The sequence below is a fragment of the Bombina bombina genome, chromosome 4, assembly GCF_027579735.1.
Source record: "Bombina bombina isolate aBomBom1 chromosome 4, aBomBom1.pri, whole genome shotgun sequence".
NCBI lineage: Eukaryota > Metazoa > Chordata > Amphibia > Anura > Bombinatoridae > Bombina > Bombina bombina.
In genome coordinates, this window is record NC_069502.1 from 1,161,370,503 (window position 1) to 1,161,394,156 (window position 23,654).

Genomic DNA, 23,654 nt, shown 5'->3' on the forward strand with positions numbered 1-23,654 from the left:
AACCAATATAATAGCACCTTTTAATTTGCAAGCGTTGCTACATTGTCCTAGCAATAAAATTCCAAAGAAAATAGTTAAAATGATCTCTTTTAAAAATATCATTATGGCTTGGCAAAAACTTTGCATCGGAATTGATGTCAATCCCTATTGTACAGAAGTGCTTACCATTAAAGGTAATCCCGAATTTATTCCAGGGTTATCACATATACGCCTAGATTTAGAGTTTGGCGTTAGCCGTCAAAATCAGCATTAAGGGGTCCTAACACTGCTTTTTACCGCCCGCTGGTATTTAGAGTCAGGCAGGGAAGGGTCTACCGCTCACTTTCTTTCCGCGACTCGAGGCTACCGCAGATCCCCTTACGTCAATTGCGTATCCTATCTTTTCAATGGGATTTGCATAACGCTGGTATTTGGAGTCTTGGAAGAAGTGAGCGGTAGAGCCTCTACCGACAAGACTCCAACCGCCAAAAAAAGTCAGTAGTTAAGAGCTTTATGGGCTAACGCCGGAACATAAAGCTCTTAACTACTGTGCTACAAAGTACACTAACATCCATAAACTACCTATGTACCCCTAAACCGAGGCCCCCCCCACATCGCAAACCCTATAATAAAATTTTGAACCCCTAATCTGCCGACCGGACACTGCCGCCACCTACATTATAGCTATGAACCCCTAATCTGCTGCCCCTAACATCGCCGACACGTATATTATATTTATTAACCCCTAATCTGCCCCCCCAATGTCGCCGCAACCTAACTACAATTATTAACCCCTAATCTGCCGACCGGACCTCGCCACCACTATAATAAATGTATTAACCACTAAACCACCGCACTCCCGCCTCGCAAACACTATAATAAATTGTATTAACCCCTAATCTGCCCTCCCTAACATCGCTGCCACCTACCTACAATTATTAACCCCTAATCTGCTGCACGCAACGTCGCCGCTACTATAATAAATGTATTAACCCCTAAACCTAAGTCTAACCCTAACCCTAACACCCCTCTAACATAAATATAATTTAAATAAAACAATAAAACAAAATAATATTCCTATAATTAAATAAATTAATCCTATTTAAAACTAAATACTTACCTATCAAATAAACCCTAATATAGCTACAATATAACTAATAGTTACATTGTAGCTATTTTAGGATTTATATTTATTTTACAGGCAACTTTGTATTTATTTTAACTAGGTAAAATAGCTATTAAATAGTTATTAACTATTTAATAGCTACCTAGTTAAAATAAGTACAAAATTACCTGTAAAATAAATCCTAAAATATTAAATAAATTAACTACAATTACCTACAATTATATTTAATTAAATAAACTAATCTATAATAAAAAAACAAACAAACACTAAATTACAGAAAATAAAAAAATATTACAAGAAGTTTAAACTAATTACAACTAATCTAAGCCCCCTAATAAAATAATAAAGCCCCCCAAAATAAAAAAATGCCCTACCGTATTCTAAATTACAAAGTAATCAGCTCTTTTACCAGCCCTTAAAAGGGCTTTTTGTGGGGCATTGCCCCAAAGTAATCAGTTCTTTTACCTGTAAAAAAAAAATACAACCCCCCCAACATTAAAACCCACCACCCACATACCCCTACTCTAACCCACCCAATCCCCCCTTAAAAAAACCTAACACTAACCCCCTGAAGATCTCCCTACCTTGAGCCGTCTTCACCCAGCCGAGCCGAATTCTTCATCCAATCCGGGCAATGTGGTCCTCCATCAGGGCAAAGTCTTGATCCAAGCGGCAAAGAAGAGGTCCTCCATCCGGGCGATGTCTTCCTCCAAGCGGCTTCTTCTATCTTCTTTCTTCCGGCTCCATCTTCAGACTGCCGACGCGGAACATCCACCTTCCCCAATGGACTAACGATGAATGACGGTTCCTTTAAGTGACGTCATCTAAGATGGCGTCCCTCGAATTCCGATTGGCTGATAGGATTCTATCAGCCAATCGGAATTAAGGTAGGAAAAATATGATTGGCTGATTCAATCAGCCAATCAGATTGAAGTTCAATCTGATTGGCTGATCCAATCAGCCAATCGGATTGAGCTTGCATTCTTTTGGCTGTTCCAATCAGCTAATAGAATGCAACCTCAATCTGATTGGCTGATTGAATCAGCCAATCAGAATTTTCCTACCTTGTCCCACCTAATCTAAGCCCCCTAATAAAATAAAAAAGCCCCCCAAAATAATAAAATGCCCTACCCTATTCTAAATTACAAAAGTAATCAGCTCTTTTACCAGCCCTTAAAAGGGCTTTTTGCGGGGCATTGCCACAAAGTAATCAGCTCTTTTACCTGTTAAAAAAAAAAATGCAAACCCCCCAACATTAAAACCCACCACCCACATACCCCTACTCTAACCCACCCAAACCCCCCTTAAAAAAACCTAACGCTAACCCCCTGAAGATCTCCCTACCTTGAGTTGTCTTCACCCAACCGGGCCGAAATCTTCATCCAAGGTGCGCGGAGGAGGTCCTTCATCCGGTAGAAGTCTTCATCCAGGCGGCGGCTTCCATCTTCATCCATCCGGAGCGGAGCTGAGCCATCTTCCAAGGAGCCGACGCGGAGCCATCCTCTTCATCCGGAGTCTTCTAACACAATGACGGTACCTTTAAGTGACGTCATCCAAGATGGCGTCCCTCGAATTCCGATTGGCTTCAGCCAATCAGATTGAAGTTCAATCCGATTGGCTGATCCAATCAGCGAATCGGATTGAGCTTGCATTCTATTGGCTGTTCCAATCAGCCAATAGAATGCAAGCTCAATCCGATTGACTGATTGAATCAGCCAATCAGAATTTTCCTACCTTAATTCTGATTGACTGATTAGTTTAAACTTCTTGAAATATTTTTTTTATTTTCTGTAATTTAGTGGGGTTTTTTTGTATTATAGATTAGTTTATTTAATTAAATGTAATTGTAGGTAATTGTAGTTAATTTATTTAATTAATTTAATGATAGGGTTTAATTGTAACTTAGGTTAGGATTTATTTTACAGGTAATTTTGTAATTATTTTAACTAGGTAGCTATTAAATAGTTAATAACTATTTAATAACTATTGTACCTAGTTAAAATAAAAACAAAGTTGCCTGTAAAATAAATATAAATCCTAAAATAGCTACAATGTAATTATTATTTATATTGTAGCTATATTAGGGTTTATTTTATAGGTAAGTATTTAGTTTTAAATAGGATTAATTTATTTAATGATAGGAATATTGTTTTGTTTTATTTAAATTATATTTATGTTAGGGGGGTGTTAGGGTTAGACTTAGGTTTAGGTGTTAATACATTTATTATCGTAGCAGCAATGTTACGGGTGGAAGATTAGGGGTTTATAATTGTAGGTAGGTGGCGGCGATGTTAGGGATGGCAGATTAGGGGTTAATACAATTTATTATAGTGTTTGCGAAGCAGGAGTGCGGCGGTTTAGGGGTTAATAAATTTATTATAGTGGCGGCGAGGTCCGGTCGGCAGATTAGGGGTTAATAATTGTAGTTAGGTAGCGGCGATGTTGGGGGGGCAGATTAGGGGTTAATAAATATAATATAGGTGTCGGCAGTGTTAGGGGGAGCAGATTAGGGGTTCATAGCTATAATGTAGGTTGCGGCAGTGTCCGGAGCGGCAGATTAGGGGTTAATAGTATAATGCAGGTGTCAGCGATAGCGGGGGCAGCAGATTAGGGGTTAATAAGTGTAAGGTTAGGGGTGTTTAGACTCTGGGTTCATGTTAGGGTGTTAGGTGCCGACTTAGAGAGTGTTTCCCCATAGGAAACAATGGGGCTGCGTTAGGAGCTGAATGCTGCTTTTTTGCAGGTGTTAGGTTTTTTGGCAGCCAGCTCAGCCCCATTGTTTCCTATGGGGATATCGTGCACGAGCATGTTTTTCCATCTTACCGCTACCGTAAGCAAAGCTGGTATTGAGGGTTGAAGTGGAGCTAAATTATGCTCAACGCTCCCTTTTCTGAGCCTAATGCAGCTACTCAGACAACCGACAAAACTCTAAATCTAGGCGATAGTGTTTAACCAATGGAAGATTGATTTATATTTTTCAGTTATTATCAGATGACTTACTAATGGACTCTTTTGTTAATATTGACAGAAAATTTGATTTACCTAAGAGAGACTTCTTCGCTTTTCTACAGATTAGACACTACATTACTGACTTTCAAATGAGACGTAGACCCAATTGGTCCTTGGGAGCTTTAAGAGATATAATCAAACTATATAAGGCAGGCAGATGAGCAATTTCGATAGTCTATAATCTGATTAATTATTTTCAGAATGCAAAATATTTGAATGAAATTAAAAATAAATGGCAAAAAGAATTTCCAAGATTAGACACAGGTGGAGTACAAAAGGCCTTTAAATTAAGTAATTAAAGCTGGGTTCCAACTACTTGGAGGGAATCCCATTTAAAATGAATAAGTAAGACCTACATAACTAACGCTAGCCTAAATAAAGTGTATGGAACCAATCAAACTTGTCCTAAATGTGGCTCAGTTGAGGCAGACACTTTACATTACTTCTGGTTATGTCCTAAAGTTTCTCAATTATTGGCGCAAGTCAATTACTGGCTTAAGAGGAAATTATTAATAAATATTGACATTCAAGTGTTCCATGTTTTTTTTCTAATTAAATATTCAGAGTAATACAAACAGAATGAGCTAATTAATACAATTATACTAGTAATTAGGTTCTTAATTCTTAAGAGCTGGAAAGCCTCTAAAGCCCCTAAATTTGAAGCCTGTAAAAAAGCCTTAGTTGCACAATGTGCAACGGAACAACTATTAGTACAGAGTTCTTCCATCCCCTAACTGAAAAGATTTTTTTACAAGTGGAAGGTATTCATCTCCTCTTTATCTAGAAATTTCCAAGCTCAATTGGTAGGCCCGTTTATTAATACAGAATATGTACTTATTAATATTATGTCAGGAAATTTTCAGAATGTTGGTCCGAAACTTAATGCCTGTTCGGCATTTTGTAATGGAGGGAGAGTTTGGGGAGGGGAAAGGGAGGGAGGAGAGATTTGGGGGGGGGGGGGTTCCCCACAAATACTGATAATATACTGTACTGTATGATGCTAATGCAGAGTTAAGTACGTTCATGTGGTCAAATTATATATTATGGTGATTGATAATGACTTTGTTTAATGTTTAAGACACATTTTGTTTGTTTTGCTGAGCCTGCAAATTCATACCTTATGTTTTCATATACATTTTCTTAGGTCAATGAACTTATGTATACCTTTTAATTTTGCTCTCTCTCTCTCTCTCTCTCTTTTTTTTTTCAAACCAATAAAAATTATAGTTAAAAAATAAAAAAAAAAAGTTGGTAACTCACAGGCAGAGCTCTTTTCCAATTTACAATAAAGGACTTCGGATATTGCAACTTTTTCTCCCAATAGACTTCAATGTAGAGAGATGAAGAAAAATACATTTATCACTTGTGCGCTAACACAATGTTCAGGAACATTTTATTTTTAATTTGAATAGATATTCCTATATATCTCTATATACCTATATATCTATTCCTCTCTCTCTCTCTCTCTCTCTCTCTCTCTCTCTCTCTCTCTCTCTCTCTCTCTCTCTCTCTCTCTCTCTCTCTCTCTCTCTATATATATATATATATATATATATATATATATATATATATATACACAAATATCTATTTAAAATAAAAATAACATATTCCTGTATGTGAAAAACATTGTATTGTAAAATATTTATAGTAAATACACATTATTAAATATTATTATAAAATTATTATTTAGACACACACACACATATTTATATATATACTGTATATATGGTATATTATAGCACTTTGCAGTCAAATACATGGCCATATACCATATACCTTAAATTCTTATAAACATTTTTTATTAATATTTATATGAATAATTTTATGAGAGAGTGTTTCCCTTATTATAACAGTTCATTTTAATGTGTTTGTGTTGTGTTTGGGGCAACATTTATTTTATCCATAACCCTTTATGCAAGGTCTTTAGTCAATCTAACCCCCTGGTTTTCAAACCTGCTCCTGTTCAGATAGCCTTAAAATGTGGCCTGTTAGGGAAGCCTGAGAACAGGTTTGAAAACCAGGGATCTTACCCAACACATTGATAAATTCAATTGTAAATGAGCGAATGTGATTACTTTCAACTAATAATGTAATACTCGCACATGCGCAAACATTAGTGCGCCAATTGTAAGCTAGCCCTCCATCTTTAAATTAGTTTGTATTTTATCATTCAATTAAGTAGGTAACTTTTTGATTGGCTTATACATGTAGTTGGAAACCCTTCTTATCTTCATTTAACAGACAGTCTACTCCAGAATTTTTGTTCTTTAAAAAAATAGATAATCCATTTATTAACCATTCCACAGTATTGCATAACAAACGCTGTTATATTAATATACTTTTTACCTCTGTAAATACCTTGTATCTAAGCCTCTGCAGACTGCCCCCTTATTTATGTTCTTTGACAGACTTGCATTTTAGCCAATCAGCGCTGACTCCTAAGTAACGCCATGGGATTGAGAACGTTATCTATAAAGTTCAGCTTTTAATAAAGAATACCAAGAGAACAAAGCAAATTTGATGATAAAAGTAAATTGGAAAGTTGCATGCCCTATATGAATCACAAAACTTTAATTTTGACTAGACTGTCCCTTTAATAAAACATTAAAGTCGAAATTAAACTTTTATTATTCAGATAGAGCAGAAATTTGGATCAATGTGTTTCCATCCGCACCTCTGCTAAATCATCTGAACACCAATTTGTGCTAGCATGATACTGAGCACCATTTTTCATTCACTTTATTGTCACTTTTTAAATTTCACAAGTATTGTTTTTTACAATATTATTTTTAAAACACTGTTTCTGTTTTGGCGTGATCCAAAAACAAGGTGGTGACTGTGGGTTTTATAGGGGACACATCTTCATGTTTTAGTTTAAAATCTCTTTAACAGAGATTCTCCTGGAAATGTACTATATGTTGTCTGAAAAACCACTCAGATGATTGTGGCAGAGCACCAGTTTAGGAGACTGCACAAGTTTGGATAACTTTGCTGTTGCTTAAAGGGACAGTAAATACCTTGAGATTTTTAGATAAAATGTTTAGTTATGTGCAATTAAACAACTTTGGAATATACTTTCATTAAAAAGTTTGCCCCATTTTAGTATAATTTAGCTCTGCATATAAATTGGATCAGCCAATAGAATGCAAGCTCAATACTATTGGCTGATTGGATCAGCCAATCGGATTGAACTTCAATCCTACCTTAATTCCGATTGGCTGATAGAATACAGCCAATCGGATTGAACTTCAATCCTACCTTAATTCCGATTGGCTGATAGAATCCTATCAGCCAATCAGAATTGAAGGGACGCCATCTTGGATGACGTCACTTAAAGGTACCGTCATTGTGTTAGAAGACTCCGGATGAAGAGGATGGCTCCGCGTCGGCTCCTTGGAAGATGGCTCCGCTCCGCTCCGGATGGATGAAGATGGAAGACGCCGCCTGGATGAAGACTTCTACCGGATGAAGGACCTCCTCTGCGCACCTTGGATGAAGATTTCGGCCCGGTTGGGTGAAGACAACTCAAGGTAGGGAGATCTTCAGGGGGTTAGCGTTAGGTTTTTTTAAGGGGGGTTTGGGTGGGTTAGAGTAGAGGTGGTGGGTTTTAATGTTGGGGGGGGTTGTATTTTTTTTAACAGGTAAAAGAGCTGATTACTTTGTGGCAATGCCCCACAAAAAGCCCTTTTAAGGGCTGGTAAAAGAGCTGATTACTTTTGTAATTTAGAATAGGGTAGGGCATTTTATTATTTTGGGGGGCTTTTTATTTTATTAGGGGCTTAGATTAGGTGTAATTAGTTTAAACTTCTTGTAATATTTTTTTATTTTCTGTAATTTAGTGTTTTTTGTATTTGTATTATAGATTAGTTAATTTAATTGTATTTTAGCTTAATTGTAGGTAATTTATTTAGTTAATTTAATGATAGTGTGGTGTTAGGTGCATTTGTAACTTAGGCTAGGATTTATTTTACAGGTAATTTTGTACTTATTTTAACTAGGTAGCTATTAAATAGTTATTAAGCATTTAATAGCTATTGTACCTAGTTAAAATAAATACAAAGTTGCCTGTAAAATAAATATAAATCCTAAAATAGCTACAATGTAATTATTAGTTATATTGTAGCTATATTAGGGTTTATTTTCTAGGTATGTATTTAGTTTTAAATAGGAATAATTTATTTAATAATAGTAAATTTATTTTGTTTAATTAAAATTATATTTAACTTAGGGGGGTGTTAGGGTTAGACTTAGGTTTAGGGGTTAATAACTTTATTATAGTAGCGGCGATGTTGCGGGTGGGAGATTAGGGGTTAATAATCATAGGTAGATGGCGGCGATGTTAGGAGGGCAGATTAGGGGTTAATACAATTTATTATAGTGTTTGCAAGGCGGGAGTGCGGCGGTTTAGGGGTTAATTCATTTATTATAGTGGCGGCGAGGACCGGTCAGCAGATTAGGGGTTAATAAGTGTAGGTAGGTGGCGGCGACGTGGGGGGGGAGATTAGGGGGTAATAAATATAATATAGGTGGCGGCGGTGTCCGAAACGGCAGATTAGGGGTTAATAGTATAATGCAGGTGTCAGCGATAGTGGGGACGGCAGATTAGGGGTTAATAAGTGTAAGGTTAGGGGTGTTTAGACTCAGGGTTCATGTTAGGGTGTTAGGTGTAGACTTAGAGAGTGTTTCCCCATAGGAAACAATGCGGCTGCGCTTGGAGCTGATGCTGCTTTTTTGCAGGTGTTAGGTTTTTTTCAGCCAGCTCAGCCCCATTGTATCCTATGGGGATATCGTGCACGAGCACGTTTTTCCAGCTTACAGCTACCATAGGCAACGCTGGTATTGAGGGTTGAAGTGGAGCTAAATTATGCTCTACGCTCCCTTTTCTGAGCCTAACGTAGCCACTCGGACAACTCTAAATACCAGCGTTGTCTTAAGGGTGCGCTGGAAAACAAAGCAGCGTTAGCACCGCGGGTCTTTACCGACAAAACTCTAAATCTAGGCGCATGTGTTCACTGCCCCTTGAAAACTAAATCCTTGTCAAAAAGGATGTTGCAGCTTAATTATTTGCATGGATTTGGACTTCATTGTTACATTGCACATTTGGTTATTTTAAATGGACAAGCCTTTTTTAAACCCAAGTGCTGAGCCATTTTTGAGCTTTTTTTAGCTACCTACATTTAAACCCTATTGTAAGTCAAATTTCAGTGAGTGACCCCCTCAAATTAAGTTTTTTTCAGCAGGCACAGCAGATTTACAAAATGTCATTATTATTTTTATAATTCATGACATGTAAGAAAGCTTCGCCAAAAGCTATAAAAAATATGTGTAATTTTTATATAATTTTAGTACATAATATTGTTACTGTGATCGCCTTACTAATAATTACAACTTAATTGTCATCAAGGGTAACCACATGTGAAATAAGGGCTCATACAGGTGTTTGGGGTTATAGTATAGATTAGAGAGGCCCCATTGTTCAGTACAGAAATAAAAGCCCTTTTTTTCTTGCAAAGTGTTCATGTTACTACATCGATCACCTGACTATACTGTTACTACAGTGATCACCTGACTATACTGTTACTACAGTGATCACCTGACTATACTGTTACTACAGCGATCACCTGACTATAGTATTACTACAGAGATCACCTGACTATACTGTTACTACAGCGATCACACGACTATACTGTTACTACAGTAATCACCTGACTATACTGTTACTACAGCGATCACCTGACTATAGTATTACTACAGAGATCACCTGACTATACTGTTACTACAGCGATCACATGACTATACTGTTACTACAGTGATCACCTGACTATACTGTTACTACAGCGATCACCTGACTATAGTATTACTACAGTGATCACCTGACTATACTGTTACTACAGTGATCACCTGACTATACTGTTACTACAGCGATCACCTGACTATAGTATTACTATAGCGATCACCTAACTATACTTTTACTACAGTGATCACCTGACTATACTGTTACTACAGCGATCACCTGACTATACTGTTACTACAGCGATCACCTAACTATACTGTTACTACAGTGAACACCTAACTATACTGTTACTACAGTGAACACCTAACTATACTGTTACTACAGTGAACACCTAACTATACTGTTACTACAGTGAACACCTAACTATACTGTTACTACAGCGATCACCTGACTATACTGTTACTACAGCGATCACCTAACTATACTGTTACTACAGTGAACACCAGTCTATACTGTTACTACAGTGATCACCAGTCTATACTGTTACTACAGTGATCACCAGACTATACTGTTACTACAGTGAACACCAGTCTATACTGTTACTACAGTGAACACCAGTCTATACTGTTACTACAGTGATCACCAGACTATACTGTTAGTACAGTGATCACCAGTCTATACTGTTACTACAGCGATCACCTAACTATACTGTTACTACAGTGAACACCAGTCTATACTGTTACTACAGTGATCACCAGTCTATACTGTTACTACAGTGATCACCTAACTATACTGTTACTACAGTGATCACCAGACTATACTGTTACTACAGTGAACACCAGTCTATACTGTTACTACAGTGAACACCAGTCTATACTGTTACTACAGTGATCACCAGACTATACTGTTAGTACAGTGATCACCAGTCTATACTGTTACTACAGCGATCACCTAACTATACTGTTACTACAGTGAACACCAGTCTATACTGTTACTACAGTGATCACCAGTCTATACTGTTACTACAGCGATCACCTAACTATACTGTTACTACAGTGAACACCAGTCTATACTGTTACTACAGTGAACACCAGTCTATACTGTTACTACAGTGATCACCAGACTATACTGTTAGTACAGTGATCACCAGACTATACAGACAAAATCTCTATTTTTTTTAAGATACAGACTTGTCTAATAGAAAAAAAAACTTTATTAGAGTTCTGTAGATTTACTATTTTTTTTTTCCATTGAGCATTCAAACTATAATCCCTGTGTGTCTCTGTGTGTTTTTGTGTGTTTTGTTTTTACTTTATTCAAATGAGGGGTCTTGAAGGTTTGTAGCTGCTATGGGAGCTGAGCTAAATGGGTCTGAAGAACCTCTCCCATCCATCTCCCTAGCAGCTACACTGGGCTTCCTGACTCAGCCCCTTTGAATGTACTTGGTGATGTTAGCAGCACTTCCATGAAGCCTGGGAGTGCCACCCACTAGGCCATCAACGGACCCCCCCAGCCTGTAGTGTGAGGGATCACAGAAAACAAAGTTTAAACAGCGATCCCCCTGCATGAAGAAAAGGCATTGTCATGCGCCTGCAGGCTGCAATGTGCATGATGAATATAGTTAATCATGTGCACCGAAGGGGTTAAGGACACTTATTTGGATTTTGGTTAATGAGTATTGTACTACTTATTGCTCTCTCTAGCATTGATCCCTTGTGCAATGTGTATGTTTCTTGTATTTTAATGTCTATTTAAATAACTGACCTGGATGTTTGTGACCTTTGCTGTGTGTAATATTTATAGCTTGAAACATAAAAAAAGTTTTCTGTTTTCATCCCTGGCTGGATATAGTGCAGGAATAATAGATTCTATGTGGCCGATTTATCAACCTTAAATGCCCCTGTTTCCGTGCGAGCCTTCAGGCGCCAGAAACAGAAGTTATGAAGTAGTGGTCTAAAGACCGCTGCTCCATAACTTGTCCGCCTGCTCTGAGGCTGCGATCAGAAATCAACCCAATCGAACAAGATCCGTTGATTGTCACCCCCTGCTAGCAGCCTGCAGGGGGCGGCATTGCACTAACAGTTCTGGTGAACTGCTGGGGCAATGATAAATGCCGACAGCGTATGCGGTGGACATGATACGCTAAATTGTATCATGTCTGCTCGCACATTAATAAATAAACCCCTATATATAAACTGAAAACCTCACGACTTGCTCAATGCCTCTGACAGTTACACTAAATTATTTGTTTTAGGACCACTGGTTAAATAAAATGAATGCTTTGAAAATCTGATAGAAGATTCTTAATGCGGGACACTTGTGCCCCTTGTTTTATGTATTAGTATTTAAAATGCACAGTATATATATATATATATGAACCCTCGGAACAGCTGCTACAATAATTCAACTTTATTTATCTAAATATAAGAACAGTGTGACTTTGCTGTGTGACTTTGACATTATAATACTATGGACTGAAGAGCACAACGCACGTGTAAACTATCTGAAATGCTTTGTTATTGTTTGGCGTTGCTGAGCAAGGCATTCTGTGAGTTTGCCTGTTTGTATGCCAGATTACAAGTCGAGTGCTAATGATAGCGTCAGCGTGATAACCTACTTCACATTTTTAATGTGTTTTGAATAGAAATATTTTAAATCTTATGTTCTTCACATAGAAAAAAATGTATTTTTTATTTTTAAATATATATTGTATATACAGATATACAGAGACCTAGTTATCAACGTGTCTACTTACCTGCCTTCACCGGCCCAATACGCCCGCCTAAGCTCACCTACCATCGCCGCCACGGACCTGAATAATCTCGCCAAAGTTTTCAAAAAAGCTGTCAAAAAGCTGCGCACCAAGTACGGGGCGATGAGCAGCGGACTGTGATAGTTATCACTTATCCGATCTCGCTGCTCTTCTGCTTTTTCCCAGCTTTATTGATACTCCTGTCACTAAGCACTCACACTAAACTACACTGTTCTACCCCCTATACCGGTGCCCCCGGAGCCCCCCGCAACTAAATAAAGTTATTAACCCCTAAACCGCTGCTCCTAGACCCCGCTGCAACTATAATAAATGTATTAACCCCTAAACCACCCCTCCTGGAGCCCACCGCCACCTACATTATACCTAGTAACCCCTATCCTGCCCCCCCCTATACCGCCGCCACCTATAATAAATTTATTAACCCCTATCCTGCCGATCCCGGACCCCGCCGCAACTAAATAAATTGTTTAACCCCTAAACCGCCACTCCCGGACCCCGCCGCCACCTATATTAAACTTATTAACCCCTAATCTGCCCCCCCCCCACACCGTCGCCACCTATAATAAATTTATTAACCCGTATCCTGCCCCCCCTACACCGCCGCCACCTATAATAAATTTATTAACCCCTATCCTGCCCCCCCTACACCACTGCAACTATAATAAATATGTTAACCCCTAAACCTAAGTCTAACCCTAACACCCACCTAACTTAAATATTAATTAAATACATCTAAATATTATAACTCTTATTAACTAAATTAATCCTATTTAAAACTAAATACTTACCTTTAAAATAAACCCTAATATAGCTACAATATAAATAATAATTATATTGTATCTATCTTAGGATTTATTTTTATTTTACAGGCAAATTTCAATTTATTTTAACTAGGTACAATAGCTATTAAATAGTTAATAACTATTTAATAGTTACCTAGCTCAAATAAAGAAAAATTTACCTGCAAAATAAAGTTACAATTACACCTAACACTACACTATCATTAAATAAATTATTCCTATTTAAAACTAAATACCTGTAAAATAAACCCTAAGCTAGCTACAATGTAATTAATAATTACATTGTAGCTATCTTAGGATTTATATTTATTTTACAGGTAACTTTGTATTTCTTTTAGCTAGTTAGAATAGTTTTTAAATAGTTATTAACTACTATTTAATATCTACCTAGCTAAAAGAAATAAAAAATTACCTGTAAAATAAATCCTAACCTAAGTTACAATTACACCTAAAACTACACTATCATTAAATAAATTAAATTAATTAACTACAAATAACTACAATTAAATACAATTAAATAAACTAGCTAAGTTACAAAAAATAAAAAAACTAACGGCTAGATTTAGAGTTTTGTCGGTAACGACCCGCGTAGCTAAAGCTGGGTTTTTTCCCCCCGCACCTTTTAAATACCGCTGGTATTTAGAGTTCACAGAATGACTGCGTTAGGCTCCAAAAAAGGAGCGTATAGCATAATTTACCGCCACTGCAACTCTCAATACCAGCGGTGCTTACGTACGCGGCCAGGTTCATAGGAAACAATAGGGCAGTTTGAGCTGTTTGAGCTGAAAAAAAACCTAACACCTGCAAAAAAGCAGCGTTCAGCTCCTAACGCAGCCCCATTGTTTCCTATGGGGAAACACTTCCTAAGTCTGCACCTAACGCTCTAACATGAACCCCCGAGTCTAAACACCCCTAACCTTACACTTATTAACCCCTAATCTGCCGCCCCCGCTATCGCTGACCCTTGCATTTTATAATTAACCCCTAATCTGCCGCCCCCGCTATCGCTGACACCTGCATATTTTTTTTAACCCCTAATCTGCCGCTCCGTACACCGCGCAAACCAACATTATACCTATGTACCCCTAATCTGCTGCCCCTAACACCGCCAACCCCTATATTATATTTATTAACCCTTAATCTGCCCCCCACAACGTCGCCGCCAGCTACCTACAATAATTAAACCCTAATCTGCCGACCGGACCTCACCGCTACTATAATAAAGTTATTAACCCCTAATCCGCCTCACTCCCGCCTCAATAACCCTATAATAAATAGTATTAACCCCTAATCTGCCCTCCCTAACATCACCGACACCTAACTTCAAGTATTAACCCCTAATCTGCCAACCGGACCTCACCGCTACTCTAATAAATTTATTAACCCCTAAAGCTAAGTCTAACCCTAACACTAACACCCCCCTAAGTTAAATATAATTTAAATCTAACTAAATAAATTAACTCTTATTAAATAAATTAATCCTATTTAAAGCTAAATACTTACCTGTAAAATAAACCCTAATATAGCTACAATATAAATTATAATTATATTGTAGCTATTTTAGGATTAATATTTATTTTACAGGCAACTTTGTATTTATTTTAACTAGGTACAATAGCTATTAAATAGTTAAGAACTATTTAATAGTTACCTAGTTAAAATAATTACAAAATTACCTGTAAAATAAATCCTAACCTAAGTTACAATTAAACCTAACACTACACTATCAATAAATTAATTAAATACAAATAAATGCACTAACTAAAGTACAAAAAATAAAAAAAGAACTAAGTTACAAAAAAATAAAAAAATATTTACAAACATTATAAAAATATTACAACAATTTTAAGCTAATTACACCTACTCTAAACCCCCTAATAAAATAACAAAGCCCCCCAAAATAAAAAAATGCCCTACCCTATTCTAAAATAAAAATAGAAAAGCTCTTTTACCTTACCAGCCCTTAAAAGGGCCTTTTGCGGGGCATGCCCCAAAGAATTCAGCTCTTTTGCCTGTAAAAAAAAACATACAATACCCCCCCAACATTACAACCCACCACCCACATACCCCTAATCTAACCCAAACCCCCCTTAAATAAACCTAACACTAAGCCCCTGAAGATCTCCCTACCTTATCTTCACCACGCCGGGTATCACCAATCGGTCTAGAGGAAGCTCCGAAGTCTTCATCCAAGCCCAAGCGGGGGCTGAAGACGTCCATCATCGAGCTGAAGTCTTGATCCAAGCGGCGGCTGAAGAGGTCCATCATCGGGCAGAAGTCTTCATCCTATCCGGGCATAAGAGGAGATCCGGACCGGTAGACATCTTCATCCAAGCGGCATCTTCTATCTTCTTCCATCCGACGACGAGCGACTCCATCTTCAAGACCTCCGGCGCGGATCCATCCTCTTCTTCCGACGTCCTAACACAGAATGAAGGTTCCTTTAAGGGACGTCATCCAAGATGGCGTCCCTCGAATTCCGATTGGCTGATAGGATTCTATCAGCCAATCGAAATTAAGGTAGGAAAATTCTGATTGGCTGATGGAATCAGCCAATCAGATTCAAGTTCAATCCGATTGGCTGATCCAATCAGCCAATCAGATTGAGCTTGCATTCTATTGGCTGATCGGAACAGCCAATAGAATGCAAGCTCAATCTGATTGGCTGATTGGATCAGCCAATCGGATTGAACTTGAATCTGATTGGCTGATTCAATCAGCCAATCAGATTTTTCCTACCTTAATTCCGATTGGCTGATAGAATCCTATCAGCCAATCAGAATTGAAGGGACGCCATCTTGGATGACGTCCCTTAAAGGAAAAATCTGATTGGCTGATTGAATCAGCCAATCAGATTGAGCTCGCATTCTTTTGGCTGTTCCGATCAGCCAATAGAATGCGAGCTCAATCTGATTGGCTGATTGGATGTTTATTTAAGGGGGTTTGGGTTAGAGTAGGGGTGTGTGGGTGGTGGGTTTTAATGTTGGGGGGGGGTTGTAATTTCCTTTTTACAGGCAAAAGAGCTGATTTCATTAGGCCATGCCCCGCAAAAGGCCCTTTTAAGGGCTGGTAAGGTAATAGAGCTGTAAACATTTTAATGTAGAATAGGGTAGGGCATTTTTTTATTTTGGGGGCTTTGTTATTTTATTAGGGGGCTTAGATTAGGTGTAAGTAGCTTAAAATTGTTGTAATATTTTTTTAAATGTTTGTAACTTTTTATTTTTTATTTTTTGTAAATTAGTTTTTTTTATTTTTTGTACTTTAGTTAGTTTATTTAAATGTATTTAATTGTAGTTATTTGTAGCTAATTTATTTAATTAATTTAATGATAGTGTAGTGTTAGGTTTAATTGTAACTTAGGTTAGGATTTATTTTACAGGTAATTTTGTATTTCTTTTAGCTAGGTAGTTATTAAATAGTTAATAACTATTTAATAACTATTCTAACTAGCTAAAAGAAATACAAAGTTACCTGTAAAATAAATATAAATCCTAAAATAGCTACAATGTAATTATTAATTACATTGTAGCTATCTTACGCCTAGATTTAGAGTTTTGTCGGTAACGACTCGCGTAGCTAACGCATGCTTTTTTTCTCCTGCACCTTTTAAATACCGCTGGTATTTAGAGTTCACAGAATGGCTGCGTTAGGCTCCAAAAAGGGAGCGTACAGGCATATTTACCGCCACTGCAACTCTCAATACCAGCGGTGCTTACGGACACGGCCAGCTTCAAAAACGTGCTCGTGCACTATTCCCCCATAGGAAACAATGAGGCAGTTTGAGCTGAAAAAAAACCAAACACCTGCAAAAAAGCAGCGTTAAGCTCCTAACGCAGCCCCATTGTTTCCTATGGGGAAACACTTCCTATGTCTGCACCTAACACCCTAACATGTACCCCGAGTCTAAACACCCCTAACCTTACACTTATTAACCCCTAATCTGCCGCCCCCGCTATCGCTGACACCTGCATATTATTATTAACCCCTAATCTGCCGCTCCGTACACCGCCGCAACCTACATTATACCTATGTACCCCTAATCTGCTGCCCATAACACCGCCGACCCCTATATTATGTTAATTAACCCCTAATCTGCCCCCACAATGTCTACCTACAATTATTAACCCCTAATCTGCCGACCGGACCTCACCGCTACTATAATAAATGTATTAACCCCTAATCCGCCTCACTAACCCGATAATAAATAGTATTAACCCCTAATCTGCCCTCCCTAACATCGCCGACACCTAACTTCAAGTATTAACCCCTAATCTGCCGACTGGACCTCACCGCTACTCTAATAGATTTTTTAACCCCTAAAGCTAAGTCTAACCCTAACCCTAACACCCCCCTAAATTAAATATAATTTAAATCTAACAAAATAAATTAACTCTTATTAAATAAATTATTCCTATTTAAAGCTAAATACTTACCTGTAAAATAAACCCTAATATATCTACAATATAAATTATAATTATATTGTAGCTATTTTAGGATTTATATTTATTTTACAGGCAACTTTGTATTTATTTTAACCAGATACAATAGCTATTAAATAGTTAAGAACTATTTAATAGCAACCTAGTTAAAATAATTACAAAATTACCTGTAAAATAAATCCTAACCTAAGTTACAATTAAACCTAACACTACACTAGCAATAAATTAATTAAATAAAATACCTACAATTATCTACAATTAAACCTAACACTACACTATCAATAAATAAATTAAATAAAATACCATTAATACAATACAATTAAATAAACTAACTAAAGTACAAAAAATAAAAAAAGCTAAGTTACAAAAAATAAAAAAAATAATTACAAACATAATAAAAATATTACAACAATTTTAAGCTAATTACACCTACTCTAAGCCCCCTAATAAAATAACAAAGCCCCCCAAAATAAAAAAAATGCCCTACCCTATTGTAAAATTAAAATAGAAAAGCTCTTTTAACTTACCAGCCCTTAAAAGGACCTTTTGCGGGGCATACCCCAAAGAATTCAGCTGTTTTGCCTGTAAAAAAAAACATACAATACCCCCCCCCAACATTACAACCCACCACCCACATACCCCTAATCTAACCCAAACCCCCCTTAAATAAACCTAACACTAAGCCCCTGAAGATCTTCCTACCTTGTCTTCACCATGCCAGGTATCACCGATCGCTCCAGGCTCCGAAGTTTTCATCCAAGCCCAAGCGGGGGCTGGAGATCCATCATCCTGCTGAAGTCTTCTATCAAGCGGCGGCTGAAGAGGTCCAGAAGAGGCTCCAAAGTCTTCATCCTATCCGGGCAGAAGAGTAGATCCGGAACGGCAACCATCTTCTTCCAAGCGATGACAGCGGCTCCATCTTGAAGACCTCTGGCGCGGATCCATCCTCTTCTTGCGACGTCCTAAGTCCGAATGAAGGTTCCTTTAAATGACGTCATCCAAGATGGCGTCCCTCGATTCCATCAGCCAATCAGAATTTTCCTACCTTAATTCCGATTGGCTGATAGAATCCTATCAGCCAATCGGCATTCGAGGGACGCCATCTTGGATGACGTCCCTTAAAGGAACCTTCATTCTAATCGTCGGAAGAAGAGGATGGATCCGCGCCGGAGGTCTTCAAGATGGAGCCGGTCGTCATCGGATGGAAGAACATAGAAGATGTGGCTTGGATGAAGATGTTTGCCGGTCCGGATCGACTCTTCTGCCCGGATAGGATGAAGACTTCTGCCCGAAGATGGAAATCTTTAGCCGCCTCTTGGATCCAGACTTCAGACGGAGGATGGACGTCACTCTTCAGCCCCCGCTTGGGCTTGGATGAAGATTTCTGAGGCTCTTCTGGATCGATAGGGACCCGGTGTGGTGAAGACAAGGTAGGAGATCTTCAGGGGCTTAGTGTTAGGTTTATTTAAGGGAGGTTTGGGTTAGATTAGGGGTATGTGGGTGGTGGGTTGTAATGTTGGGGGGGGGTATTGTATGTTTTTTTTTTACAGGCAAAAGAGCTGAATTATTTGGAGCATGCCCCGCAAAGGGCTCTTTTAAGGGCTGGTAAGGTAAAAGAGCTTTTCTATTTTAATTTTAGAATAGGGTAGGGCATTTTTTTATTTAAGGGGGTCTTTGTTATTTTATTAGGGGGCTTAGAGTAGGTGTAATTAGTTTAAAATTGTTGTAATATTTTTCTAATGTTTGTAAATATTTTTTTTATTTTTTGTAACTTAGTTCTTTTTTATTTTTTGTACTTTAGTTAGTTTATTTCATTGTATTTATTTGTAGGTATTGTATTTAATTTATTTATTGATAGTGTAGTGTTAGGTTTAATTGTCGATAATTGTAGGTATTTTATTTAATTAATTTATTGATAGTGTAGTGTTAGGTTTAATTGTAACTTAGGTTAGGATTTATTTTACAGGTAATTTTATAATTATTTTAAATAGGTAGCTATTAAATAGTAAATAACTATTTAATAGCTATTGTACCTGGTTAAAATAAATACAAAGTTGCCTGTAAAAGAAATATTAATCCTAAAATAGCTACAATATAATTATAATTTATATTGTAGCTATATTAGGGTTTATTTTACAGGTAAGTATTTAGCTTTAAATAGGAATAATTTATTTAATAAGAGTTAATTTATTTCGTTAGATTTAAATTATATTTAACTTAGGGGGGTGTTAGTGTTAGAATTAGCTTTAGGGGTTAAAAAATGTATTAGAGTAGCGGTGAGGTCCAGTCGGCAGATTAGGGGTTAATACTTGAAGTTAGGTGTCGACGATGTTAGGGAGGGCAGATTAGGGGTTAATACTATTTATTATAGGGTTATTGAGGCGGGAGTGAGGCAGATTAGGGGTTAATACATTTATTATAGTGGCAGTGAGGTCCGGTCGGCAGATTAGGGGTTAATAATTGTAGGTAGGTGGAGGCGACGCTGGGGGCAGCAGATTAGGGGTTAATAAATATAATATAGGGGTCGGCGGTGTTAGGGGCATCAGGTTATGGGTACATAGGGATAACGTAGCTGGCGGCGGTGTGCAGTCGGCAGATTAGGGGTTAAAAATTTTTAATAGAGTGGCGGCGATGTGGGGGGGCCTCGGTTTAGGGGTACATAGGTAGTTTATGGGTGTTAGTGTACTTTAGAGCACAGTAGTTAAGAGCTTTATAAACCGGCGTTAGCCCAAAAAGCTCTTAACTACTGACTTTTTTCTGCGGCTGGAGTTTTGTCGTTAGATTTCTAACGCTCACTTCAGCCAAGACTCTAAATACTGGCGTTAGAAAGATCCCATTGAAAAGATAGGATATGCAAATGGCGTAGGGGGATCTGCAGTATTGAAAAGTCGCGGCTGGAAAGTGAGCGTTAGACCCTTTCCTGACTGACTCTAAATACTAGCGGTAGCCCAAAACCAGTGTTAGGAGCCTCTAATGCTGGTTTTGACGGCTAACGCCAATCTTTAAATCTAGCCGTGACTGTTTATTTTACAGGTAAGTATTTAGTTTTAAATAGGAATAATTTAGTTAATGATAGTGTACTGTTAGGTGTAATTGTTACTTAGGTTAGGATTTATTTTACAGGTAAATCTGTCTTTATTTTAACTAGGTAGCTAATAAATAGTTAATAACTATTTAATAGCTATTGTACCTAGTTAAAATAAATTGAAATTTGCCTGTAAAATAAAAATAAAACCTAAAATAGCTACAATATAATTATGAGTTATATTGTAGCTATATCAGGGTTTATTTTATAGGTAAGTATTTAGTTTTAAATAGGATTAATTTAGTTAATAAGAATAATATTTATTTAGATGTATTTAATTAATATTTAAGTTAGGGGGTGTTAGGGTTAGACTTTTTTTTTTAGGTTTAGGGGTTAATCATTTTATTATAGTGGCGACTGTGTAGGGGGGACAGGATAGGGGTTAATAAATTTATTATAGGTGGCAACGGTGTAGGGGGGGCAGATTAAGGGTTAATAAGTTTAATATAGGTGGCGGCGGGGTCTAGGAACGGTGGTTTAGGGGTTAATAAGTTTATTCGAGTGGCGGTGGGCTCCGGGAGCGGCGGTTTAGGGGGTAATAACTTTATTTAGTTGCGGCAGTGTAGGGGAGACAGATTAGGGGTGTTTAGACTCGGGGTACATGTTAGGGTGTTAGGTGCAGACATCTCCCATAGGAATCAATGGGATATTGGGCAGCAGCGAACATGAACTTTCGCTATGGTCAGACTCCCATTGATTCCTATGGGATCCGCCACCTCCAGGGCGGCGGATTGAAAACCAGGTACGCTGGGCCGGAAAAGTGTCGAGCGTACCTGCTAGTCATTTGATAACTAGCAAAAGTAGTCAGATTGTGCCGAACTTGTGTGCGGAACATCTGGAGTGACGTAAGAATCGATCTGTGTCGGACTGAGTCCGGCGGATCGAAGCTTAAGTCACAAAATTCTACTTTTGCCGGGGAGCAGGGCTTGATAACTAAGGCGAATTAGCCTCGCCACAAATACGCTGTGGAATTCCAGAGTATTTGAGGTTGATGGCTTGATAACTAGGGGCCACAGTATTTATAGAAATATCTTAGTGGATATATATATATATATATATACTGTATATACAGTATATATTTCTGTATATATATATATATATATATATATATATATATATATATATATATATATATATATATATATATAGGTATATATATATATATAGTTTTTAGAAAGAATAAAAATAATAAATATATATATAATAAGAATAAAAAGAATATTTGCAGGAAAATTTTGGGAAGAGGAAGTAATTTTTGATCGGCTCTTAGGGGTTATAAATATGCTTCATTTACTGAACTTACACCTGTCTTAATAAAGGCCCTTATGAGGGCCGAAACACATTGACGAAGTGTTAATTGCTCAAGTTTAAAGATCAAGGCCTCTAGTTATCAAGCCGTCAACCGCAAATACGCTGGAATTCCGCAGCGTATTTGTGGCGAGGCTGATTCGCCTTAGTTATCAACCCCTACTGCCGGCAAAAGTAGAATATAGTGACGTAAGCTTCGATCCGCCGGTCTCAGTCCGACACAGATCGATGCTTACGTCACTACAGATGTTCCGAACGCAAGTTCGGCACAATCTGACTACTTTTGGTAGTTATTAAACTACTAGCAGGTACGCTCGCCACTATTCCGGGCCAGCGTACCTGGATTTATACAAAACAAAAATGAAATCAGTGCGCCAAAAGGTCAAATTAATGATGAATACGTGATAAAAGTGAACTCCTACTCTACAAAGTATAGTAATATACCCCTAAGCAGTATAATAACTACTCACAAGTAACTATACAATATTCACTTTGCAATCACTGATATATAGTCCATTTAGTGCAATAATCAAAAAAAATTACAGTGCAAAAATAATACTTGTTGACCAAAATGTCCACATAAAAGTTCAAATCAAGTTAGATGACAAATCAGATGTAAAATGGCAAGCAGCTTCTTCAAATAAATCTTGTTGGTGGCCCAAGACGCGGTATCTACAGATAGATGGAAACAAAAGAAGGCGCCAACATAGTGCAAAATCAATAGGGCATAACACGCCGTTGCTGTAAGTGTTACTATACTCACAAGATAGCAGACACTTGAGAAGTGTCACAAATGCCTCCTGGACTCTTGGAGTCGTCCAGCTAACTCCCACTCCTGTGTGGTATGAATCTTGGTTCTTTTGTATGCAGTCTGGCTTTTCTGGATGATAAACGGCACTCAAAGCTTGTGATGTATCAGGCTGGGCTCCAGACACCAGCAAACAAGCTCCAGACAGTGTTACCAAGTGGATCAAACACACTACACAGATCCGAACCAGACACTAGATAAAGTGTATGACTGGCAATAGTGTTGTAATGATACAGATAAAATACAGTTTGTGGCAAAAGTCTAAAATCAATAAAAAGACTTTATTTAACACAATGCTTCTCGGTCAGTACGTGACCGTTTCCTCAGGTGCATATATATCTACCTGGATTTCAATCTGCCGCCGATCCCATAGGAATCAATGGGAGTCTGACCATAGCGAAAGCTCATGTTCGCTGCTGCCCGATATCCCATTGATTCCTATGGGAAATGTCTGCACCTAACACCCTAACATGTACCCAGAGTCTAAACACCCCTAATCTGCACCCCCTACACCGCCGCAACTAAATAAAGTTGTTACCCCCTAAACCGCCATTCCCGGACCCTGCCGCAACTATAATAAAAATGTTTACCCC